The sequence below is a fragment of the Lissotriton vulgaris genome, chromosome 10 (genome assembly GCF_964263255.1).
Source record: "Lissotriton vulgaris chromosome 10, aLisVul1.2, whole genome shotgun sequence".
Lineage (NCBI taxonomy): Eukaryota > Metazoa > Chordata > Amphibia > Caudata > Salamandridae > Lissotriton > Lissotriton vulgaris.
In genome coordinates, this window is record NC_141698.1 from 47670352 (window position 1) to 47686076 (window position 15725).

The 15725-nt window shown below is 46.4% G+C and overlaps 1 protein-coding gene and 1 pseudogene across 1 annotated transcript in view; both read right to left on the minus strand.

The window, feature by feature from the left end:
• Positions 1–6073, minus strand: part of LOC147684567 (metalloproteinase inhibitor 1-like) — an 83780-nt gene extending 77707 nt beyond the window's left edge. Inside the window, exon 1 of the mRNA XM_086940414.1 lies at positions 5956–6073. The gene's annotated coding sequence lies outside the window, so the exon portion shown is untranslated. The remainder of the gene's footprint in view (positions 1–5955) is intronic.
• On the minus strand, positions 907–14986 carry LOC147684569 (PHD finger protein 10-like; annotated as a pseudogene).
• Positions 14987–15725: the final 739 nt, after the last annotated feature.

Genomic DNA, 15725 nt, shown 5'->3' on the forward strand with positions numbered 1-15725 from the left:
AGCTAATCATACCCATGTTTTACAAACAGAAAACTTACATAACCCTAATACATAACATTATAATTTAAGAGATTTCCTAACAGACCATACCTCTTCTTTACAAAGTAGAGAAATCTTAGATATACCTCTTTACTGATAACAGGGTGGCACACAGGAGTTTCCTACTAACATAAGATATATTGGTGTATTACCAAATCTTAGCAAAGGAAAAGAGGGGGAGAAAGAGGATTGTCCTGGGTTCGTCCTCCTTAGTCAAATGTATTATATCAAAAGCAGAGAACCCAGTAGAATTAATAACAACTTTACTGTGTCAAAAAAAGCAATGTTTATCTTGCGTTACCCTCGCCCACCAGGGTTACCCCTTGGTGGCACGCTTCATCATCGGGTCCATCTCAATCTGCTGCTGATCGGGGCATCGTACGACATACTGTCTACATGGGAGCCCTGGTTGGTCTTTATGAAATGATAAAAAAGGTGTTAATATGAAAAGGTAGAGGGAGTGAATAAAGGTGCTGAATTAGGGTATACATTTAGAAATACCTGGCTAGTAGGTATATCTATTTAATTCCTGCCTCTAATCGGTATGACCTTGTGGTACATACAGTGTATGCCATCTAACAAGAGCAACAAAAACAATTGTTTTCAACAATAATGTGATTTGACAGCTTAGGAACCAGACAAATTGCAATACCTAAAATGGTGTATACCTAATAACTTGCCCATGCAATCTACATTATGTAGGCATGACGACGAGGAAGATTTTTTTTCCCGTGGAATTTAATTTTTTTATTTGCTGTAGAAATGTGAAAAAGTGTCATAGTTATCATATTGCACCACATACAGAAACTGATTGGTCTTTTAGCACCATTGTTGTGTAAAGCTTGATTAATTGTTAAAAATGTCCCATCATCCTTCTTTGCTGTTTTTTGGTTTTCTGCCTTTTTTGGGGATCGGTGGACCATTTTGACAGCAATCACAAATCCAGCGGCCTGAGGGAATAGCACCAAGGCCCACGCAGAAAGTGTCACAGAACATCATCTCTTCTTCATGATGAGGGTGGCCACATATGATGCACGTTTTACATTCCATACATTGCCAACGATACTTTTTAATAACAGACACATATTCTGAAGACATATCCAAACACGAAGGATGCCCGCTGTTTGAATTATGCTTCAGACTTTCCTTTCTCTATTTTTCAGCGATGGGGCGGTGGAGCCTGGTGGGGGGTAATCTGATGGACGAAAATGAGGGAAAATGTATTATTTATTTAATTTTCCCTCTGCATCGCCCCTCAAAATTCCCCCCCATCCGGCCCCATGCCCCGCCGCTGTTACCTGCACGGACCGTGGCTGCTCTTTACCCTTCAGACAAATTCCACACAGGGCATTTGGGCTGACTTTCAGCTTGTACCCAGGAACAGATTTCGACAAAGCAGAACGTTTGGACCCCTCTTTGCTTTTGGTTTTCCCTGGAAAGATTCCTCCTGGTTGTCAGTCACGTTTTCACCTTCCGACGCATGGCCGGAGGAGTTGCCTGAAGGGGCTTTTATTTTTTTTGGGCGTCACCGTGACCCTCCTCTCCATCAGCTGAATCTCCCTCGCTGTCTAAAGCCAGAAGTTCGGGCCAGCGGGTCGAGAGGTGGCTCATATAGGGCTGTTTTATAGGCAGGTAACAAAGCTCATCTAGAGAATATAGGGGCATATTATCAAAAACAGCGTTAAAATTATCGCAGGTTTAGCGGCAGGAAACTGCCGTTAAACCGGCTATAATGATCTTGATAATATGCCCTTTTGAATTCCCATAGAAGCCCATGTTCTGGTATGAACATGGGCTTCTATTGGAATTCACAAGGGCATATTATGAAGCCCATTATGGCCGCTTTAGCAGCAGTTTCCTGCCGCTAAACCGGCAATAATTTTAACTCGGGTCTTGATATTATGCCCCCTAGTTTGTAATATTCTTGGAACTGCCCTGGAATTAAAGACACTGGGTAAGACCAACTTTCGTTCTCTCTGATGGTAAAACTTTGTATTTTCCTTGAGAGACTTGAATACCATGTGTTTGTAAATCAAAATTGCCACGTCTTTCTTCCATTCTCCCTCGATTTAAATTGCTATTAAACTCTGCAGCTTTTTTTGCAGCTTTCTTAATGGATTCTGGAACTTTGCTGGGTTCTACCCTCTGAGTATTCTGGTGTTGCATTTGCAAGTTCTTTGTAGTGATCAGTGATTGGTTGTCGTTCTTTCTCCTGCAGGATAACTGAACATTATGCATGCTTGGTTGGGTATTCTTTAATCATTAGATCAATTGCTTCATCACTTCACAAAGCTGACAGACCTAAAGTACACTGTGTTTCTGATGACCTTCATTTCTCTCAGGTAGATCTTCTCCTTGTGGGAGCGATCTCGTCGCTCTAAATCTGGATGAAGGAGGTCACACCCACATATTCACTGGTTTGCTCCTGAAGCACGTAATATTCTCCCGTTTCATCAGGAGGCCATTTATATTCTCTGGGCCCGATTCACAGAACTAACTTAAGACAAAATCCTAAACTTACTACTTTTGGTTTTCACAGAAGTTAGGATTTTGTCTTAAGTTTGTCTTAAAACAAAATTAAGACAGACTTAAGTTAGGATTTTGTTTTAAGTCTGTCTTAAGTCTGTCTTAAGACAAACTTAAGACAAAATCCTAACTTCTGTGAATACCAAAAGTAGTAAGTTTAGGATTTTGTCTTAAGTTAGTTCTGTGAATCGGGCCCTATGAGATTTATATTCTATCAGACAACGAGGAAGATAAAACAAGAATATGCAAACACCGCAGCAATTTCAGGTGTGGGCGCGCAACTACAAAGATGCCCTCACATTACACAGTACTCGATTACCAGTGTGTGATCCTAGAACAAGTAAAGGGCACAATACATTCATAAAGAAAGCTGCTATAAAGAGAACAACGTTGGGTGTTCAAGTTCAAAACATATAAATGGCTTGAATGACAATATACTGTAGAGCAGTTTCACTTAATACAATGACAGTAGTGAATGCATTGTTATGATAGGCCAAAAAACCCTGGAGCATATTACCAACAAGTTTCGATATTTATCGCTAAATAGGCTTAGCGAGGATATTTTAATCGCTGAGCATTGCCGGAAATTATAGCTGAGATAACGTGCTATTAGCAACGTTTATCTCCAAAGCGATAACTTTTCCGGCGATAGCGTGAATATCGCTGAGAATACAGCGATATACACGCATTAGTGACTAAATGCTCTTAGTCATGTTATCCACCTCCCATTGGATAACATGGCTAAGAACTGACCTGAGCAGGTGTTAGTTTATGGAGATATTTGCGCTTAGCGCAAATATTTCCATCGCTGCGCCTACCTTGCTAATAGGCGATAGCGACGTTAGTTGGGTAGGCCCACTTTGCATGTCATTAGCGATAAATATCGCTGACATGCAAAGCGGGCCCCAAACCGCTCGCTATCGCCTAAAAGCTGTCGCTAACTGCTGTTAGTGCCAGCTTGATAATAGAGCAATAGAATTATCACCACTTAGCGGCTGAAAACAGCCGCTAAAGCAGCGATAATTGCTTATCGCCACCATTGGTAATATGCCCCCCTGTTTTTTTCATTTTTTCATTTTGAACATTTGGTCTGTGATATTTTCACGAGTATTAGATTTTTTGCCTTAATTTTTCCTTCATTGTTGTTTTTACAACCTTGACTGTAAGAAAGACAAGAAATGGTGATATAATGACATTCAAATGTGTTTACATATACCGTCTGTTTTTTCCTAATATCCTCTATAAAGAAAATATACCCCTATGGAACCCAACCTGTGCCGAGATAAAATGGCCATTCCAGATAGAGCGGCCCGGTCTTTTTATGCATGCATAATTCAGAACCTTTCTCCACTCGCTCTACCTTTTCAAATCAAGATCTTCTTTATCATCACATAAAGACCAACAAGTGCTCCCACGTAGACCGTAGGTCGTACCACGCCCCGATACGCAGCAGATCACCATGGGACCAATGATGAAGCATGCCACCAAGGGGTAACCCTGGTGGGTGAGGATTTCACAAGAAAAACATTGTTTTTTTTCTGACACAGCAGAGTTGTTATATTAATTCTACAGGGTTCTCTGTTTTTGAAATATTACCTAATTTTGTCATATAAGAGGACTCCTACCATAACCATGTTTTACTAAGAGAAATCGTCAATATACCTAATGTTATAATATAATAGACTTTCTAACAGATCCTTCCGATGCGCGACAAAGGAGACAAATCTTAGATGTACCTGATTACTGATAACAGGGCGGCACACAGGAGTTTTCTAGAAACATTAGATGATATATTTGTCTATTCACTAATATTATAATCTAAGCGGCTTCCTTACATATTATGCTCGTGCGTTACAAGAAGGAGAAATCTTATGCAAAATAGTATATTAATAACAGTGTGTCAAACATGTTTACCCTATACACACCCACTGTTTGCATCAGCTGCCATAATGTTTCCATAATGTTTCCAGAACTGTTATCAGATGTTCGATCTTTCAATCTGAAGAACCTGATATTGCATCAGAGCTGGCATCTGCCCCATACTGCTTTAAAAAAAACTCCCATCCCTTTGCACAATTACTACTTGTGATGTATATTCATCTGTGCAATGGCAGAAAACACGACCGGAAGGTAAAGCATCATACACACTTTTGCCAAGACACGACACCACTGTCATCGTTTAACACCATCGCTGCTGATGGTTATCCCCTCCTGTGCTGGGAACCTTTGATTACCATTGTTCATCACAAGCTCAGCTCGTCATCAGCACAGCTCAACCGTGCCTCATGACGAGCTGAGCTCGTCATGAGCATCGAAGGGGTTAATATTCTGCCTGGTCTTGAGTAAGTCCACAGACATACAGCTTGCACAGCTGTAATTCCTACACATACCTAGCTGAGTACATTATATCCTGCAAGTCACACTAAGTGACTGATTGTTAAATTGATGGACAGAGTATAGTCCATCAGGATGGCGGAGGAATTTACCCCCATCACTATGAGGGGATACCTTCCACCATATTAAAAGACAGCCCCCATCCCAGCATTATCTCTAAACATTGAAAGGAAGCACAATCACAGCGGTTTCTTTCAATGAACAAAACGCTGATGAATGGCGGCCATCAGTTTTGACCAAACTTTTTCAATTTTTTGTTCTTCAGAAACAAACTCCAAAAGCAGGAGTTTGTTTTTGAAAGAAAAAAAAATTACCCCACACCCTGGGAATTTTCTTTCAGTGAGTAGGAATAATTTTTTTATGGTTTCTCACCACCAGGGTTTTACTGAATGGACATGTAAAAATACATTACACAGTTGGCCCTAAATAGAACAGGCAGCTCAATGTCCTCCCTTTTACAGGCCCTCCCCCCTGGTGTCAGGAGATGATTTCCATTGACAGACGCAATGGAGGTTCTATCACCAGAAAACGTCATGTCCTGTTCTCAAGTTTGGAGACCCGGGTTCACAGAGAAATAGGGGGAAAGGAAGAAAAAGGAGGTAGAAGAAGGAATATAAAGAGGTGCTCAATGACAAATGGAGAAACAGTGATGAAAAAGACTCCGCAAGAGTGAGATAAAGGACAGGAAGTGTAGGGTGGTGGGAGGAGTCAAGAGATGGCATGAAAACTAGCCAGTATCAGTCTTCGTGTAAGCAACCCTGGCATTCAGGAACACCAGTAGAGGGCACCTAAGAACCATTTTGAGCTTCTAAACTTTTATGCTTACTAATTAACCACTCCCTTTCAACAGTAGTGGCTGGCAGGGAATAGGGGTGGAGTGGCGAGAAGCTACAATACATATATAAACTCTGTCTGACATTTTATAGCTTTCCTTGCTTCATTCAAGAAGTTTACTGGTGTATCTATGCACTTAATATTTATATAGACCTACCTTACCTGTTTCTTCAAGCTCGGCTCTACCACCTTGATGTCCGATGGTGCAAAAGCTTTTGCGTCCTTTCGAGAGCTGATTGGGTTTTAAATGAGTCTAGTGCGCTTTTATAAGACAGTCAGCGATGAGCAGGCAGGCTAAACGTGTTCCAGTGGGAGAGGCTGGCTGGCAGACATCAACATGCTGCTCCTCCCATATGACACATATCAAAGTTAGAGCAAGCAATAGAATGGGAAGACTGCAAGGTAGTGACAGACTGGGAACCCAAAGCAGCCCTGTCAAATGCTGTCAGTCCAGCCCCCATACAGTGCATAGGGAGCCAGCGCAGCAAGCTAGCCTGACCACTACAAGGCGTTTGGGGGGTTCTCCCCCTAGGAAAAGTTGAAAAAAATTGTGCATTCTACAGCACCTTTTCATTATATATTCAATCGTTTTCACTTTTAAAGCATAGTGTTATGATGACCTTACAGTGCACCAGGATACAGCAATCTTTATTCTGGGCTCTTCAATGATTCCCTCACTGTCACCCTCCAACAGTGCCTCTCATCTCTCCATAGCCCCCCTCTCACATGTATTTCATTTGTTTCACAGCACCCCGCATAGGCTGTCGGAGCATATTACACCACACACACATACAGAGGCAATGAATCATACATGTGAAAATCTTGCTTGGTCTGGGGAAGCACAAACTCAGGTTTCAGAACATAACACAGTGGCTAGGGTGGACTCTACTAATAAGAATTTATTTCTACCCAAACAAACCTTATTAGCACAATTAGGATAATGAAAGACTGGCAAAAAATACATAACTATCTAACCTAGATTAGGATTGTAAGTTATGGTTTGCACAGTAACAAAAGAATATCTGTGACAAAAGCGGTAAACCACTGAGCTATGCACATAAAATATTGTTTGTGATCTCCATAGTACACTCTCTTTGCAGCAGGCATATTAATCCTCTGAACAACCTTAGATGAGTCAAGACTACCACTAGACAAAACTCCGATCTCTCTCCAGCAAGTACATTAAACATGAGAGTTAGCACTTTTATGGTTGCCTGAAAACTGTAGGATATAGGAGCAATTCTGCAGTGCTTTTAAAACTGCTGCACTGCTACAAAACTGGGCCCCAGCTTCAAAAGTGGACCTCCACCCTTCCAGCCTCCTGGGAAACACCAAATGCCCAGTATGGCCAGTCCGACCTTGGGTAGAGAAGGCTGCAGATAATACTTTCTGGAAACAGCGATTAAAAAGATAATAACAAAGATAAGTAATAATTTATGAAAAGAAAAAAATAAGGCAAATTAAATGGAACATCCCCAGGAAAAAGTACAATTTAAAAAAACTGAAAGTAAAATGAAACATGCATTAGCAGAGCCAACAGATCTTGTTGGCTCAGATCTATTGCCAAAGGCATTTTAGGCTTGCTGTCCATGCCTGCATGGGGAAACATGGACTGCCATTTTCGAACAGTTTTTGACAAAGTGCTTGTAAAATGGCCATTATAAGATGGTTGCCTGTGTGTTCAAAAGCACCCACTTTGAACGGATGGCCATCGACATTTTAGGACCTATGGATCCCCAGACTGCTTCAGTCAACAGGTTTATCCTAGTTCTGGTGGATAATGCCACGCCACTAGGGGCCCGATTCACAGAACTAACTTAAGACAAAATCCTAAACTTACTATTTTTGGCATTCACAGAAGTTAGGATTTTGTCTTAAGTTTGTCTTAAGACAGACTTAAGACAGACTTAAGACAAAATCCTAACTTAAGTCTGTCTTAAGTCTGTCTTAAGACAAACTTAAGACAAAATCCTAACTTCTGTGAATACCAAAAGTAGTAAGTTTAGGATTTTGTCTTAAGTTAGTTCTGTGAATCGGGCCCTAGGTACCCAGGGCAATCCCTCAGAGGATCAAGACTACACCAACAGCATCATAGGGCTTGATGGGGATTTTTACAAGGTGGGCTTCCCCAAGGAAGTTGTGTCTGACAAGGGCACAAACCTAATTTTGGCCAATATGCCGTCAATTTGGAAGAAGTATGGGGTAGTCTACAAGTTCTCCACCCCTTACCATCCACAAATCAATGGGTTTCTTGAGAGGTTCCACAAGACCCTGAAAGGCATTATCAGAGGCCTGGTTGAGGCCTTGAGGAAAAAGTGGGATATCAACTTACCATGCCTGTTGTTTGCTTACAGAGAGGTGTCACAAAAGGAGTGGGTTTCATCCCATTTGAATTGCTGCATGGGCATGCAGACAGCGGACCTCTGAGCTTGGTGAAAGAATGGTAGGAGCAAGCTCCCAGAAAGGTACTCCAGGATGTAGTGAGCTATATGTTGGCCTTCATAAGCAAAATGGTTAAGTTATGGAAGCAAGCTTCTAGGAACCTAAAGCCAGCCAGGATGTCATGAAGGAATGGGATGACAAAAATTCTGCACACTTTGGAGTTTCAACCTGGTCAGAAAGTGTGGGTGTTGGAGCCGGTAGAGCCCAAGGCCCTCCAGGATCGCTGGAATGTGCCCTATGAGGTGATTGAAAGAAAGGATTAGGCCATATACCTGTTGGACCTCGAGACCGCTAGGCAACCCCACATGGTGTTGCATGTAAATCACCTACAACCACACTTTGAGAGGTCTGGGCTCACCAAGATGTTGGTAACAGATGGAGAAGAGGAAGAAGAGAGCAAATCTATGCTTGACCTCTTGGACACTGTTAAAAATGGGATTTCTGGTTGGCTAAGGCTTGCGCCAAAGCCAGGCAGAAACCACCTCTCTAGTCAGGGCAAGGGATTTACATGCCAAAGATAACCCCTGCTCACCCCCTTGGTAGCTTGGCACGAGCAGTCAGGCTTATCCAGGAGGCAATGTGTAAAGCGCTTGCGCAGCACTCACACACAGCAGCAACACCCTAGGCACACTACGAAAGGAACTCCACACAAGGTTATATAAAAATAGCCTTTGTATTGTCATAATTACATTAGAAGCATAATCACACATTTACACTATGCCAACTGGCACAGGCAATATTAACAGAGGATAATATACACATGACAGGGCCACATGGATCACTGTCAGAATCATCACTTAGTAAAAATAGTAAAAGTAAGACATATCATAAACGTAGAACCCAACCAGTAATTACTGGCAAACACTGTACTAAGCATTATCATACACATAAATCATAGTATGCAAAACCCCATAATCATAAACATCAGTAGAGGCATAACTGACGGTGCATAAATACAGTACCTGAATTACATTTCCTGCACACCTACCTAAATCACATTAGGGTCTGGCGCCCTACAAACCTATCAGTCCCCCTATCCTACTGTCCTTCTCAGGGGCTCAAATGCCCTATGTCCCAGAGTCAGGGCATAGCTGCCAATGCAGCGAGGAGAAGGGCGCAAATCGCTGGGGCCAAGGAGTGTATCTCACTCCTGTCTCTTAAATGAAAAATGAAATGCTCCCCACGTTGCGACTACCTGCGCTCTCACAAGGCAGCTGAGGTCAACACCAAAGGTACAGGCACTGGCACTTAATTGCTAATAAACACAACAGTCCTAATTCTCATGGCAATATTCATTTGTTGGACTGTAAACATCCATGGTCGGAATTCGTTATCCACGGGATCTCTTTAGTCTAAAGAAAATCCTGAGATGTTTCAATCTATTGCCTCTTTAAAATGACAACCTCTCTGATTGATACAAACAAGACAGCACAGACAAAAAATGTGTGACAAAGCGAGATGGCACCTCACGGGCGCACCACCAATGGGACCCCTGGTTGGTACTCACCAGGATGGCCCTGTTCTCATCATTGGTGCCATCAAGCTAAAACCAAAAAGACGTGCCTCGACCCTCAAAAAATAAAAGGACAGTGAATGGTGCAGTGGACACAACTTATATGTGACAAAACTAACAACATATAACATATTACATATAAGTCACTGAGCAACTGGGGCCTTACAGGCTGTAAGTAGAGAGTGAATCGATTGGTAGTATTTTCTCTCTTCTTTTTTAGTATATGTGTGCTCACTGTTTTGCAACAGAGAAGGGAATGAGAATAAAAAGTTAAGGCCCCAGTTGCTCAGTGACTTATATGTAATATGTTATATGTTGTTAGTTTTGTCACATATAAGTTGTGTCCACTGCACCATTCACTGTCCTTTTATTTTTTGAGGGTCGAGGCACGTCTTTTTGGTTTTAGCTTGATGGCACCAATGATGAGAACAGGGCCATCCTGGTGAGTACCAACCAAGGGTTCCCATTGGTGGTGCGCCCGTGAGGTGCCATCTCGCTTTGTCACACATTTTTTGTCTGTGCTGTCTTGTTTGTATCAATCAGAGAGGTTGTCATTTTAAAGAGGCAATAGATTGAAACATCTCAGGATTTTCTTTAGACTAAAGAGATCCCGTGGATAACGAATTCCGACCATGGATGTTTACAGTCCAACAAATGAATATTGCCATGAGAATTAGGACTGTTGTGTTTATTAGCTTTCAGAGTGGAGGGCGTCCTAGTTCTGTTTGTCTTTCCCTCTAGACTCCCATTTGTGAAGTACTGGCACTTAATTGCGCCTACTCAACCGCGCCCCCTGCCGCCAAAACATTGCAGCTGCCCACGCTGGTGCGGTGCTGCTGGAATCAGCCCCGACAATGGGCACGTTGGAGTCCCATCCGGGGCTCAGAAATGAACAAGGAAATGGCCAAAGGGTTGCAGCAGCACGCGACTGCAGTGACACTGTGAAGATTACCCAAACACTGGCACTTAGCCTCACTCACCGGTCTCCTCTGGTGGCCACGTGCGGTCTCGTACGAAGGGCCCCCACCGGGCCGCTCTCACACTACTCGGTCTCCGGATAGTCTCCGGATAGGCTCAGCACACAGAGCGAGTCTCCCGGTGAGGTACACAGGACCTGGGCGGCTCTGCCTTGACAGCACCAATGCCTCCACAGGAAAGAAGAAAGACTGAAGCAGCACGCAGGGCTCTATTCAGACATGGGAGCCCCACTGACAACCAAGTGCCAGCTCGCATGTCATCCTCTGGCCCGGGCCTCTCCTCACTTCTCCCGGGCCTCCCCCTTGGGGACCCGGGACTTAGATGTGAAGCCCGCAAGGTTCCGGGCTTCCTGCTTTTGTTTCGCGGCCCCACCCACAACCAGGCACGGCCACCTGGCTTCCGGGTCGCTCCCGGAGCGGCGGCTTTCAAAGTAAATTCAAAGTGCGGGGTGGGCTCCCGCGAAGCACCCCATGCAGGGTAGGCACCTGCTCTAAAGGCACCGATGCGGGGTGGGCACCCGCTCGGTTTTTAAGAATTCAGCAATTTAAAAATGCGGGTTGGGCTCCTGCAAAGAACACACTGCGGGGTGGGCACCCGCTGCCCAGTTATGCACAAAGTGGGGTAGGTCCCCGCGTCATGGAGGCACAAAACAGCGGGTGGGCTCCCGCTAGAGCCTGGCAAAAACACAGGGTGGGCACCCACTCCCCACGCTGTAGAGGGGAAGATCCAGGTCACAGCCTAGTTATGCAAATCCACAACAGAAGCGCTACACGAGGCGCCAGGTCCTGGGCAAAGATCAGGGGGCACAAGGCTGGGCTCAGGCAGGCCAGCACACAGGGCCCTCCAGCAGGGAGGCAGTCCCTTGTGGCGGTTCCTCCTGGAGCCCAGCAGCGGCAGCCCCCAGCATCAGAACAAGCACAGGAACAACACCACACTTTCATGGGGCCACAGCCCCATCATTTATAAGACATTTTCCTTGTGTCACAGTACAGGGCTTGGGAAACCGATGCAACTGGTTTTGGAGCACTCTGTTTACCAGGCTCCTCTTCCCTATTGTTAGGTGGGGGCTCGTCATCAGACACACCACAGGGGGGCGAAGCCAGCATTCACTAGGGCAGCACACACCTATTCAGGGGCCAGGGACTTCTCCTCCCAGAACTTAAAATGTTGATGTCCCATTCAGCCTAGCACCGACTCATCCTGTCCCTCCTAGAGCCAACCACACCTCACCATCCCCTGTCACTCAAAATCCAGACATGCATTTCACATCAGGCAGGCAGACACATAGCCCACAGAAATGCCAACGTCTAAAAGTGGCATTTCTAAAATAACCACAATAAATCTGCCCACACCATTGCGCAGCATTTATTCACACAATTTCCTACATACCAGACTTGACCACACTGCTCCTCTCGTAACAGGAATTACCACTGACACACACTGACCAGGAAATCCCTATGCATTCCTATGGGAGGGCAGGCCAACCTTACTAAATGTAACACAGAGCGCATGCACCTTACACTGGGCCACAGTGCTAAAGTGCCTAGAGGCCTAAAACCACGACCACCACACAGGGAAAAGGCTAGGAGACAGGCAAAATGTTTAGGGGTAAACCTGCCAAAAAGGACAAATCCAACAGACATCAAGGAGAAGGATGGGTCAGTGTTATGTTATGTTATGTTACGAACTTTTGTATTGCGCACAGCTGCCCCAGCTAAGGGGCGTCCTGGCGCATGGCAAGTAATAAGCAACACCTACAGGGAACAAAACAGAAGAGGAGACAAAAGCAATTTATTCAAACAGAAAAGTTTTTAAAACTTTACGGAAAGCTAAAAGATCAGCAAGCAACCGCATCTCCACAGGGAGAGAGTTCCAGAGCTCAGCCGCTCTGACCCGGAAAGAGCGGCCACCGACCCGACACAGCCTGTATCGGGGGATCACCGTAAGAGCTTGACCCAAAGATCTCAGGGACCGGGTAGGCACATACCAGGACAAAAGGTCCGCAAGAATTTGAGGACTCCCACCCCTCAAAATCTTGAACGCCAGGCACAGCACTTTAAACTGGATTCTTGCCCTGATAGGCAACCAATGCAGAGGACTCAAAGTGCCGGAGACGGAACATGTTCGGGGTAAGCCAACAATGGCTCTCGCCGCGGCATTCTGAACGCGTTGGAGGCGGGTAACCTCCACCACATTGGCCCCTACCAGAAGCGAGCTGGCATAGTCCAGGCGAGATAACACTGTAGCCTGGACTATCAGCTGCCTGGTGCGATGGTCAAAGAACTTCAAGACGGGACGCAGCGACCGTAGTATACCAAAGCAACAGGCCGCGGTTCTCTTCGTATGGCCCACAAAACTGAGGGAGGGATCCATCCATACTCCTAGGTTCTTTAATTCTGTGACCGGAATGGGGGCCGGCCCCAGCTCCGCAGGCCACCACCTGTCCCCCCATAGTTCCGACCTCCTACCGACGATCATGATCTCCGTTTTCTTTGCGTTGAACTGGAGACAGTTGTTCTTCATCCAGCTCGCCACCGCCCTAAGTCCACTCTGAAACCTGGGGGCATCCCGGTCCGCATCCCCGCTGATCGTAACCGCTAGCTGAGTGTCGTCGGCATATGAGACCATGGTCATGCCCCATTGCTTGACGACCTCAGCCAGCGGTCTCACGTAAAGATTAAACAACGTGGGACTCAGCGAGGAGCCTTGCGGTACCCCCTGTTTCAAAGGATGGAATTGGGACTGGAACGGTGGGATGGCAACGCTAAAGAAACGATCGTCTAGGAAAGACCGGAACCACTGGAGGGCCGAACCACTCAGCCCGATCTCCTCCAGGTGATGCAGCAGGATGGGATGTGAGACAGTATCAAACGCGGCGCTCAGATCTAATAAAACGAGCGCCGCTGTCTGCCCCGCATCCATCACCATGCGAAGATGTTCAGCCATGGAGAGAAGGGCGGTCTCCGTGCTGTGCCCAGCACGGAACCCATTCTGAGTGGGATCCAAGATGTTAGCATGGATGAGGTGGGCCGAGAGAACTTTGTTGACATGGGCCTCCAACACTTTGGTCGGCCACGGGAGCAAGGAGATAGGCCGATAGTTTTCTGGTTTCTCTGGATCCAGGGAAGGTTTCTTTAAGATGGGGGAAACCACCGCCCGCTTCCAGCTAGCGGGTACCATGCCTGACTCCAACGAGATATTAATCAAGGAGTGTACCACGGCCCGGCCCACGAACGACAGATCTCTAAAAAAAGTCGGTCTGAGCGGATCAGCGGGGTACCCCGATTTAATCTGCTGAGCCAGGAGGTCAAACCCCTCAGATGTCAATGGGGGCAGCACGTGCAAAGAGGCGTCTCCATAGATGTTGATCGGAGACTCAACTGGAGGCCCTGTATAAGGGAACGTCTTATAGATGTTTTGGACCTTTTCCAAAAAAAACAGAGCAAGAGCCTCACAGTGAGCGGTAGAGCCAGTCGTCGGGGCACAGGCTCGCTTTGCTAGAAGATCCTTCATCACTTTGAAGATGGTTTTGGAGGGGTTAGAGCTGTTACCGAATTCAGCAGCGTAGTAAGCTGCCCGCGCTCGGCAAACAGCCCGATGGTAAGTTTTGACGGAGGCGAGATAAATAGCTTTTTTCCCGTTATCGTACGCCTTCCGCCAAGCCCTCTCCGCTCGCCTACAACTACCCTTGAGTGTACGTAAGGCGCCATCGTACCACGGACTTGAGTCCCTGGAGCTGATTTTACGGGCGGTGATAGGAATAAGGGCGTCAAGCGCCTTGGAGATCCAGGAGCAGAACCTATCGTAGCCAGTGTCAACAGCTACCAAAGGTTCTAAAGGCTCAGCGGCGAGGACGCGATGTAAGTCCTCTAGCCCTAATTTACTCCAATGCCGCCTCACGACCAACTTCGCAGGGGGAGTAGTAATCATTCCCGGCAAGGGGGTACAGATGGCAACCAAGGAGTGGTCCGTCCAGCCAAGGGGTGTAACGGCGGTGACAGAAGCGTCTGCCAAGTTGGTAAAAAACGGATCCAAAGTATGGCCGCCTGTGTGAGTAGGCTGCTGAACCAATTGCACAAGCCGAAGGGCCTCCAGGTCAGCAAGAAGACCGCTTACCGTAGGGGTGTTAAGATTATCAAAGTGTAAGTTAAGGTCTCCCAGGATGGAAAAGTTGGGACAGCCTACCGCCAAAGAGCTGACCACGTCAGGGAAGGCAGCTCTAAACGCCACATCGCTACCAGGTGGGCGATAGACCACCATCCCCGAGAGTGAAAAATGTGAGGTGACCAGAATCTTAAACACCGCACTTTCACACCCCGCAATGGTCAGCCCAGACCAGCTACAAGTGAAGCTGGAACGCATGGCCAGAGCAATGCCCCCTCCCCTAGTAGAACGATTAAGGGTAAAGACAGAAAAGTCCGAGGGGAATGCCAGATTGATAATAGCAGCATCGTCATCCTTCAGCCACGTCTCTGTGATGGCCACGATGTCCGGGGCCTCCGCCCGTATCAGGTCAAACACGGCCTGATGATGCTGCACCAGAGACCTGGCATTAAGACTGAAGATGCGAAGGGCATGCTCAGGGCGATTGCTACGAGGAGCAACCGTAGGATTTTCCTGTACGATCGAGGTTGGAGGATCCAAAGTCCACCTGCCGCAAGCGCAATGATAAGGGCCAACCAAAGGATGTATAGGAGGAAGACTGCAACTTATGGAAAGGGGCGACCATTCGGTCCCCCCGAACGTATGGTGGAGTACCACGATCCCCCCGGGAAGCCATCTTGGGCGGGAGGCGAGTCTCGGCTGGTATGCCCGAAGCGGCGTAGCCGGGGCGCGCCTTTTCCCGCCCTGGAGTGGGTTGTCCTAGACACTGACGCACTCGGCCACGCCCTCGGAGGCGGGCGGGGCGGGTTGACGCCCGCCCTGAAGACGGATAAAAGAAGCAACAAGCCAAGAAAGCATCTTCTTGTTCCTGTGCTCTGAAGCTGCACCTCCCCGC